The sequence below is a fragment of the Eurytemora carolleeae genome, unplaced genomic scaffold (assembly GCF_000591075.1).
Source record: "Eurytemora carolleeae unplaced genomic scaffold, Eaff_2.0 scaffold1711, whole genome shotgun sequence".
In the NCBI taxonomy this organism is placed as follows: Eukaryota; Metazoa; Arthropoda; class Copepoda; order Calanoida; family Temoridae; genus Eurytemora; species Eurytemora carolleeae.
Window position 1 is genome coordinate 49,456 of NW_019397602.1, and position 11,979 is coordinate 61,434.

Here is an 11,979-nt window from a genome sequence, read left to right on the forward strand (position 1 = left end):
CCCCCCTTTCCCTGGATGAATATTAAATCAATAAAAAACAGATTATTTTGTATTTGTCTATTATTGAAGAGAAGTGAGTGGATAGAACAGATGTATTTTGTTTGATGACAAGTTATTTTTTCTTCTCAATATTTTCATCTATTTAAAAAACATAAAAATCACCACGTTTCTCAATCTTTTAATAAATGGTACAAATGCGATATCGTTCTACGGAACACGACAGGCTGATTTCTAGAGTCCATCAAAGCTTAACAAAATAACGAAAATGTGTAAAATTTTAGATTGAAAAAACGACATTATCTAGTATCCTCCTTTCCAATAAAACCCGTTTATGATCTCAACACTCTTTAATTAAAGGGTCATTTCAAGCTTTGTGAACAGTCCCTTTTATAAAAAAATGTGAATCTTTTCTACCTCCCCAACCCTCAGTTCAATCCTAGCATCCCCTAGGGATCTAATTTTCCCTCCATAAATATTAGGACAAATGTTTTTTAAAAAACTAATTTTTACCCTTATACTTAGCTCAACAAAGATAAAAGGCCGGGTGTAAATTTAGAATCGGATCCAGCTGTAAACCAAAACTTGTTTACGTAGGTTTAAAAACCGCATTAAATTATCCGCACTCCTAGTCTGCAGTTAAACTTTAAACCCTGAATTGCATGATTGAAAATTAATGAAGAGTTGAGTAGAACTATACTAGGATCCGGAGTGAGACTATACTAGGACCCGGAAAACACGAAACTAGAGAATAAAGAGAGAGAATCTGGGTCAGTCAGAACCTTTATTTAACAATAAACTTTTCTATTTCAGGGAACTATTAAAATCATTAATTTTATTCTACGAAACATATTTTGTTGTTGGATTAACTTTAATAATTGATGCTACAGTTGGCAAACAGAATACTACAGTGAGACACTTTAAACTGTAGAATTGGAAGACGACATTCAATCTTGTGAAGCTGTCAAATACAGTAAATTGTTCAAACTGTGGATTAAAACCCAACTTATTCAGTGAACTGGTTCAAGTCATAACTTCAGTCGTCTTCCTGGTGAACAGTTGTATTGGTTTCACTGAAGGACTTTTTCCTTTATAAAAAGAAAAATTCTATACCAGGCATTGTTTCTAATCAAGATATCGCAGTAAGGCTGCAATTAAGGTTTTTATAGAAAATCTTTAATATCTTTTCAGTACCTTGATTACTGCAACACAGGATTATGTAGCGTGTCAGTCAATACTTAAAGGGCTTAGAGACGATAATATTCAGAAGTATGGGGAAATGTCTAGACCTCAGGGAAGTGTCTAGAAGTAAGAAAATTTCTAGAACTAGGGAAAACATCTATAAATACAACAAAATAAAGCAATTCAAAAATTTCTAGAACTCGGGGAAATGTCTAAAACTAGAGGAAACACTATAAGAAATTTCTAAAACTAGGAAAAATTTCTGGAACTAATTGAAATGTCTAGAACTAGGGAAAATGTATAGAACCGGGGAAAATGTCTGGAACCGGGGAAAATATCTAGAACCGGGGAAAATGTCTGGAACCGGGGAAAATGTCTAGAACCGGGAAAAATGTCTAGACTAGGGAAAATGTCTAGAACCAGCAAAAAATTAAAGCCTTAAATCAGAATTGAAATATTTCGATTAAGGATGAAATGTCTATACAAATAAAGAGGAATTGTATTGAAAGAAAAAATTATAATAAAAATTTAATAAAAGAGAAAAATATATAAAAACTGTACTGAAACCAAGAAATGTAAAGAAACTGTAGTGAAACCAAAAATATAGAGAAACCGTACTGAAACCAAGATTTGTAAAGGAACTGTACTGAACCTGTACTGAAACCAAGATTTGTAAAGAAACTGTACTGAAACCAAGATTTGTAAAGAAACTGTACTGAAACCAAGATTGTAAAGAAACTGTGCTGAAACCAAGATTTGTAAAGAAACTGTATTGAAACCAATAAATGTACAGAAACTGTATAGAAACCAAGAAATGCGCAGAAACTGTATTGAAACTATGAAATGTAATGAAACTGAACTGAAACCAAGAAATGTACAGAAACTATATATTGAAACCAAGAAATGTACAGAAACTGAACTGAAACCAAGAAATGTACAGAAACTGAACTGAAACCAAGAAATGTACAGAAACTGAACTGAAACCAAGAAATGTACAGAAACTGAACTGAAACCAAGAAATGTACAGAAACTGAACTGAAACCAAGAAATGTACAGAAACTGAATATTGAAACCAAGAAATGTACTAAAACCTTATCGGGAAAAAGGGAAAAGAATAGTATCTATTACGATGAAAGAATGGAAATGAATAGAAATGAGAAATGAATGGAAAATATATTGAAAAGAGAAATGTATGGAAAATATATTGAAAAGAGAAATGCATGGAAAATATATAGAAAAGAGAAATGTATGTATGGAAAATATATTGAAAAGAGAAATGCATGGAAAATATTTTGAAAAGAGAAATGTATGGAAAATATATTGAAAAGAGAAATGTATGGAAAATATATTGAAAAGAGAAATGTATGGAAAATATATTGTAAAGAGAAATGTATGGAAAATATATTGAAAAGAGAAATGTATGGAAAATATATTGAAAAGAGAAATGTATGGAAAATATATTGAAAATATAAGGTATAATGTAAATTTAATTGATTATCATATGAATAAACACAGTTTATTGTATCTAACAAAGAAACATATTCTTGATAAAATTATTCAAGTTTTCATTTACTCAAATAACTTTAAGTACAGAAGCATGTTTATGGCATGTAATAAAATTATATATTATTCTAACTTTAAACTTTCAGTAATAAGTATTCCACCTCTCCTCCCCTCCCCCAGGTTTTAGTTTTCATAATTCAGCAAACATCCTTCGCAATTTTAAACTTAGTGAGTTGTCATGCAAAAGGTCATGGAGAAAGCAAACTTACACCAGAACTTTTATGTTTCAAATTCAGTTGTATTTTCATTAAAAAAAAATTTAAAATATTATTTGTATATTTTACCTGGTGTGTGTACGCCCTTTTATCCTGCAAATTTAGCGCCAATTTCTGTAAACCAAACTTTTGATTGTCTTGAGAAGAAGCAAGGGCCAACTGTTTGGAAAGTGTTGAATGATGTTCATCAATCATCTATCTTTTACCTTCACGAAGTTCACATGTTTTTATCCCAGTATTAACTATACTCTCAGGCTCAATATTATCATCGGTCCTATCGCTTCTATATCCTGGGGTACCATGAGCAGGGTTCGGGTTGAACTGTTCCACCCTCCGGGTTCTCCGATTCCTACCTGCCGAGGTTCGATCCTCCGCTTTTCCCTCCCTGGTTCATAAACTCTGATATTCTCCGATACTAGGACTTACTCCGGGATACAGTTTAAGCTGATTAATCTAAACCGTCTGTTGATTCCGTAATACCTAATTTTTCGCCTGTTTAAACTAAGCAATTTATAGTTATCATAGAATTATCCATTAATTATTTTGTAATAAAAAATCAAACATAAAGGATAATATTATTCTAGGATTTGTAAAGTCACCCCTCCCTTCCTTCCCTTAAGATCCAGAACCCTGTATATATTCTAGGATTTGTATAGTCACCCCTCCCTCCCTTCCCTCAAAATCCAGAACCCTGTAGATATTCTAGGATTTGTATATACACCCCTTCCTCCCTTCCCTCAAGATCCAGAACCCTGTATATATTCTAGGATTTGTATAGTCACCCCTCCCTCCCTTCCCTTAAGATCCAGAACCTTGTAGATATTCTAGGATTTGTAGTCACCCCTCCCTCCCTTCCCTTAAGATCCAGAACCCTGTATATATTCTAGGATTTGTATAGTCACCCCTCCCTCCCTTCGTTCAAGATCCAGAACCCTGTAGATATTCTAGGATTTGTATATACACCCCTTCCTCCCTTCCCTCAATCCAGAACCCTGTATATATTCTAGGATTTGTATAGTCACCCCTCCCTCCCTTCGTTCAAGATCCAGAACTAACGAATTAAAACAAATTTAGTCTTTAAAATAAAATCAAAAGAACAATAAAAAGAACAATTCTGCGTCTGTTTAAAAGTCTGGAAGCATGAAATCTGGGAAACTTTGAATCTAGAAATATTAAAAATGTGAAAATTTCATCTTTCGGAAACATGGAGTTTAATCTCTCCAGTTTAGAACCAGATACATTTGATTTAAGAAGACAGTGTAAACAAGTTCATCTTATAAACAACACTGTTAAAGAAACTCTAACGATATGTTCGACCGGCCTATCGGGATTGACCGAAAAGTGTTCGACCTATCGAACACTCTGATTTTTAAAAATTATGTTAAAATTTACTAAAGAGACCAAGAAAACCAGGAGAACTTGAAACCAGGGACATTTGAAAACCAGCATTATACTTTAATATCTTCGGGTCAAATCTCTCAACATTATTCAGACCAAGCCCACTAGTACGCCACAGTGCATTATACTTTAATATCTTCGGTTCAAATCTGTCAACATTATTCAGACCAAGCAACCTGATACAACACAGTGCATTATACTTTAATATCTTCGGTTCAAATCTGTCAACAGTATTCAGACCAAGCCCACTAGTACGCCACAGTGCATTATACTTTAATATCTTCGGGTCAAATCTGTCAACATTATTCAGACCAAGCCCACTAGTACGCCACAGTGCATTATACTTTAATATCTTCGGTTCAAATCTGTCAACAGTATTCAGACCAAGCAACCTGATACAACACAGTGCATTAAACTTTAATATCTTCGGGTCAAATCTGTCAACAGTATTCAGACCAATAACACTAATACGCCACAGTGCATTAAACTTTAATATCTGGTCAAATCTGTCAACAGTATTCAGACCAAGAACACTAATACGCCACAGTGCATTAAACTTTAATATCTGGTCAAATCTGTCCCACAGTATTCAGACCAAGCCCACTAATACGCCACAGTGCATTATACTTTATTATTTGTGGGTCGAATCTGTCCTACATTATTCAGACCATGCAACCTGATATAACACAGTGCATTAAACTTTAATATCTTTGGTTCAAATCTGTCAACAGTATTCAGACCAAGCAACCTGATACAACACAGTGCATTAAACTTTAATATCTTTGGTTCAAATCTGTCAACATTATTCAGACCAAGAACACTAATACGCCACAGTGCATTAAACTTTAATATCTTCGGGTCAAATCTGTCAACATTTTCAGACCAAAAACACTAATACGCCACAGTGCATTAAACTTTTATATCGTCGTGTCAAATCTGTCAACAGTATTCAGACCAATAACACTAATACGCCACAGTGCATTAAACGTTAATATCTGGTCAAATCTGTCCCACAGTATTCAGACCAAGAACACTAATACGCCACAGTGCATTAAACTTTAATATCTGGTCAAATCTGTCCCACAGTATTCAGACCAAGCCCACTAATACGCCACAGTGCATTATACTTTATTATTTGTGGGTCGAATCTGTCCTACATTATTCAGACCAATAATAATAATATGTCACAGTGCATTGAACTATAATATCTTCGGGTCAAATCTGACAACAGTATTCAGACCAAGCCCACTAATACCCCACAGTGCATTATACTTTATTATTTGTGGGTTGAATCTGTCCTACATTATTCAGACCAATAATAATAATATGTCACAGTGCATTGAACTATAATATCTTCGGGTCAAATCTGACAATAAATCTGTCCCACAGTATTCAGACCAAGCCCACTAATACGCCACAGTGCATTATACTTTATTATTTGTGGGTCGAATCTGTCCTACATTATTCAGATCAATAATAATAATATGTCACAGTGCATTGAACTTTAATATCTTCGGGTCAAATCTGACAATACCAACCACTCTCATACTCCTCTAAAGGGACTGTAAGCGTAATTTTAAGTGACCCTCCATACAAAGATGGCAATGTCCAATTCACAACAATACTATTGAAAACCTTTGATCAAAAATGTTAAAGATATTGTTGTTTTTCTACGTTTTAAAGTAGTTCATGCTTATCTATATATAAATTTGGCTTGTCTGTCTGTCTGTTTGTCTGTCTGTTTGTTTGTATCCAATAAACGTTAAAACGGCTGAACCGATCGGGCCCAAATTTTTTGTGGGACATCTAGGGACCCCAGGGAAGGTTTATGAATGATCAAAATTTCAAATATTTGTCTCCATCAAAATTCGATCTCCATTAAATTTTTTAAAATTTTGAAAATCCACGAAATTTTTTGTGAAGATCCGCGAATTATTTTTGTTTTGTTTTACGATGTACACAAAGAGAACATGTTCACAATTAATTTAGAAGAGGCTAGTATTTCAAAATAACTTTTTTAGACTTGATCAGACATAGCTATTAAGAGTACCGTTATGAGTGGGCAATTGTCATCTTTGCATGGAGGATCACTAGAAGTAAAATTTACGCTTACCTTTCAATATATTTGGGTCCAATGAGTCAACACGTTAAATTTAATATATTTTAAAAATGTTTACATTTTATTGTCTAGCAGGAAAAGCTGAAGATGGAAATCTAGACATATAAAAAAGCTCTTTGCTCAAATATTTTTTTTGCTCTAGTTGACCAACCCCAGGAATGATAAAGGCTATAAAAAATTAGATTTTTAAGTGGTTTATAAACCTGAGCAACGGCGGGTACTCCAGGTAGTTTGAAAATAATTATGAAGTAGTTTACCTAAATATGTCTACTTCTACTGCTACTATTTAGTCAGTAAGGTATAGCTAAGAAATCTTGTTGATTGATATGAATCTCGTAATATTTCCTTATGTCGGTTTGGTTCGAAAACCACTGACATAGTTTTGAGCTTTAACCAGTGACTAAACTCAAGTTTGAATTAAAGCCTTATTTTTAGATTTAAGATTTTTAGTTTTTGACTATAAAAACTTTTAGCGAATTGGGAGGGGCGAAATTTCGTTAAAAAATGCTAATTATTCTCATTCATGCTTTTGCCAAAATTTAGCAGTATTTATTATTTGAATTGACAAGTAGTTTGAAATTTAACTAAACATAAGATAAAAATATAAATTATGAATCAAATTAGGATTTAAGGGCGGCAACGCCTCTGTTGCTAGGATTTGGTTCGCTGATCTTTTCAAATTTATATTTATATTTTTTATATTTTCACGAAGTCGTAATTTTAATTTTAATTTTAGCAAGTTGCAGAGAAACTACAATTAAAAATAATTAATTTTTAAAGAGAAGATTATGGATATCTTATTCCTTCTTGATCAGAAAAGCTTTGAAGACTAAGATTATCATTCTTAGAAAATTTTAGTTCATATGGAATTATGTAATTATTTTCAAGCCATGAATTTTTGGGAAATTTTTAACATTTATTTCGTATTAGAAAACAAAGACCTTCTCGTGTGTCCACTAATATCTTAAGATACTAATAAAAAAGTATGAGTCGAATAAAATCCGGCGTAGAATATGAAATTGTCCAACGATATGGTGCATTGGTTAAATAAAAATTATGACTAAAAAGTCTATAGAATCTTGGACAAAGTACTAATAGCGGACAGGATCCGGTCGAACACCACATCCCATTTAACACTACTAAGGTCGGTAGGTCCTGGCTCTTCATGGCTCACAACTGGCTCATCACCCCTTTCACCCCATAAACTCAAAAACCTCCATTACTTTCCTAAAATGATCATCCTAGGTTTGATTCACTCAAAACTTCAATTGGATTTATATATAAAAAAGAAATGAGCCAGCCCCAGTCCATTACCCCTTATGATATCCTTGGTTTAAATGATGTTTCTTCCAAAAATTGTGAGTTTAGTCTAGCCGCAGAGGATCCACCTGTATAGAATAAGTTAAAGCTAAATGTTATTTAAATTTAAGTTTAAATTTTATCCAAATAATTCAAATGTGCCCCTTGGCACTGGACCCATGCTGGGTTAGCTCAAGGTTATAATGCAAGGAAAATTATTTCAGAGATGTACGCATCTTTTGTACTGCAGTGTACTATCTCTGGGCGGTAAAGAAAACACAAGACGGATGTCGAAGCCTGACATGGGATCCATCTTTCATTTGAAAAATCAATGACATATTCTGGTCACAGGAAACTATTTTGTGAATTAATCAAAATTTTCAAAATTTCAATGCTTTTATCCTCCTCGGAATCTAAAGGAACACTGATGCATCTATTCTTGTTTACAAATTCCGCCCAGAGAGAACTAGTTTCAATATGTACGCAGAGTATACGCAACTGCAATTAACTTTCCTCGCAATGTAACCTTGTGTTAGCTATTGTTAGAGATAACTGAATATAGACAGTACAAATAAATTGAATGGATAGATAGATAGATTAAATAATAAGGAGGGGAGGAGGTATCACTATTGAATAAACTTGGAATATAATTAAATGTATCAGATATATAATATGATTATTCTTATTGTTATTTGGTAATCCTTGATTATATGCAGGAATATCGGAGGGGGGGGGGGGGGGTATTAGAATATTAACCCTTTTATTAACCCTTTCGCGGTGTTGCAGTGATACAGGGATACAGAAGTACATAGTAGAAAATATAAGGGAAACTGGAAAATGGAGATACAGGAGTATAAGAGAATACAAAGTGTGGATATACAGTATGATTCATAGCATACTATATAAAGCATCAAGAGAAACAGCACCATGATATACTATAGAAAATTCAGAGAAACAGGATATAATACAGAATACAGAGATACAGGAGTATAAGAGAATACAAAGTGAAGATATACAATATGATTCATTGCATACTATATAAAGCATGAAGAGAAACAGCACCATGATATACTATAGAAAATACAGAGATACAGGATAATACAGAATACAGAGATACAGGAGTATAAGAGAATACAAAGTGTAGATATACAGTATGATTCATAGCATACTATATAAAGCATGAAGAGAAACAGCACCATATACTATAGAAAATTCAAAGATACAGCTGATAATACAGAATACAGAGATACAGGATAAAACAGAATACAGTGATACAGGAGTATAAGAGAATACAAAGTGTAGAGATACAGTATGATTCGTAGCATACTATAAAGCATGAAGAGAAACAGCACCATATATATTATAGAAAATTTCAGAGATACAGAATAATACAGAATACAGAGATACAGGATAATAGAGAATACATAGATACAGGATAATACAGAATACAGAGATACAGGATAATAGAGAATCCAGAGATACAGGATAATACAGAATACAGAGATACAGGATAATACAGAATACATAGATACAGGATAATACAGAATACAGAGATACAGGATAATACAGAATACAGAGATGCAGGATAATACAGAATACATAGATACAGGATAATACAGAATACAGAGATGCAGGATAATACAGAATACAGATATACAGGATAATACAGAATACAGAGATTCAGGATAATACAGAATACAGAGATACAGGAATATTAAAGATTATAGAGGTACAGTAAGCACATAGATTCTGCTTGCTTATAAAAAATTTCATCAATTTTTTAGACAGGGTCGACTTTGAAGTGTCGCAACACTTTGGGCTTTTATTTTACCACTCTAACTTACTTATGTTTTTTTTGTATCCCTTTATATTTTAACTTTAAAGCTTTTAGCTTTGGTTTTCAAGAAGTAAGTGGAACCTTCAAAGGACAGTGTAAGGAAGATTACATATTAGAGATTATAGAGATACAGGAATATTATACAGGAAATGATAAAATTGCAAGAATACAGTGGATACTAGAGATATAGGAATATAAGAGAATACAGAGTACAAGGATACAGTGGATACTAGAGAATACAGAGATATAGGAATATAAGAGAATACAGAGTACAAGGATACAGTGGATACTAGAGAATACAGAGATATAGGAATATAAGAGAATACAGAGTACAAGGATACAGTGGATACTAGAGAATACAGAGATATAGGAATATAAGAGAATACAGAGTACAAGGATACAGTGGATACTAAAGAATACACAGAAACAGGAATATAAGAGAATACAGAGTACAAGGATAAAGGGGATACTGGAAAATACAGAGATACAGAGATGTCGTTTGATACTGGAGAATGAAGATATATACAATAGATCCTAGAGAATACAGTGAAACAAAACTAGCGAATGCAAGGATACTGGGACATATGATTCTAGAAAATATCTAGATGTAAGGGGATAGATGCGAAGAAGAAAATACAATAAGTATGTTACGCTTTTGTGCGTCCTCAATTGTGCTTTCTTAATAGTGCGTCCTAAATGTATGAGTGTCGAAAAATGTTAGAAATTTTTTCCATGGAACACAAGGTAAATGAAGTATCCAATTTTTACATGTTAATGATATAAAAGTAGACATTTTTTCATGTGATACCCCTAGGCCCTTTATTGTACACATAGATTCAGCCTCCTTATGAAAAGTTCCATCCATTTTCAAGACAGGATCGACTTTAAAGTGTCGTAACGCCTTGCGCTTTGATTTTACCGTTCAAACTAACTTATGCTTTTTTGTAGCCCTAAACAAGAACAAAGTGCTTTATTGTTCAAACAACAATAAAGCACTTTTATAGCTTTAGCTTTAAGGAATAATTGAGAAAATTTTAATCTATTTGAGCTTGATAGCTTGGAACCTTTAAATCACAGTGCGTGTTAGTAATTAGGAATATATCGGTGTTCATCCGGCTGAAAAAGATTTATGTTCTATTTATATAAATTTTAATTTGCTTCTGCTCCGCAAGTCACTTCAACGGAGAACCGCAATTTGTTTTAATCTTCGTGACAGAAACAATCTGAAGAACTGCAGACGATGGTCAACCCAGACCGAAAAATATATTACTCTACAGAGGTTTGGTCCATCACCTAATTTTGAATGCTAACAATTTGCACATAGAGAAACAAGACATCAGAAAAGGGTTTATAAAGAATATCCGAGAGGAACCAGGCATGCAACTCTTCAAATTAAGGTTTTATTTAATTTACACGAACAGTCCCTTTAATACCCCTGGTTCATCATTGATTCCGAACATATCGAGGGTTAAAAAACAATCCAGGTTCATCAACTATTTATATTGTATAGAGAGGGGGGAGTACCGGAACAGGGTTTCAATATTGGATTGGATTCTGTTCAGTTGTACTCCCAGGAGAGGGTATACAGAGCTAGCTTACTCCGTCCTAATTGTTGAACCGGACTTTATCTTACTCTAATCTTTAAAAATTGAAATTTTAGACGTGACCCAGTTTTAATATGATGAGGTTAAAAAAAAGTGATATTTTACCTACGTAAAAGCAGTTTTAAGTTCAAAATAACTTCAGTCAATATAATATAAAATATTATTTTTTCTATGGGCACAATCGTTCCTCTCAAGTCTCAACATACTGATCACAAAGTCCAAAAACTGGTTTAGGGTACATTTTGACGTCTATTATAGCATAATTTGGCGTAACATATTAACTATCCTCTAATATTTTACTGAATTAATTATTAACTATTACTAAAAGTAGATAGTTACTAGTACATAGTCCTAACGTGAACAGGACCAGATTGAACCAAAGAGAATATAAAGTGGAATTTAGTCAATTCCTCGGTATGAATTTTGTCAGTCCCTTTCAGCCTGAAAGGTAGTTCAAAGTGTACAAATCATGTAAATGTTCACAAATTATATGCAGTAGAGTACAGTAATACGGAATGTTCCCTGGACTATCCATTTCAATTCCGAATTTTTTAAAGCTGTTTTAATAAACTTTATAAAATGAATTAGGTGAATAAAAAACATCATTTGATTTACAGTTATAACGGAAAATCATCGTTTGTAAAGTGAAAGGCATAGAGTCTATGTGAAATGATCATTGGTCAATTATGAAACCATAATTTGGTTTTCTTTTAGTATTAATTTTAGATTTTCTATAAAATGATGTTCCAGGGCCCAAAAGTTTAT

At 33.1% G+C, this 11,979-nt stretch overlaps 1 protein-coding gene across 1 annotated transcript in view; it reads right to left on the reverse strand.

The window, feature by feature from the left end:
• Positions 1-3,364, reverse strand: part of LOC111715130 (uncharacterized) — a 16,394-nt gene extending 13,030 nt beyond the window's left edge. The window contains exon 1 of the mRNA XM_023490397.1: positions 3,027-3,364. The gene's annotated coding sequence lies outside the window, so the exon portion shown is untranslated. The remainder of the gene's footprint in view (positions 1-3,026) is intronic.
• Between the last annotated feature and the right edge of the window lie 8,615 nt (positions 3,365-11,979).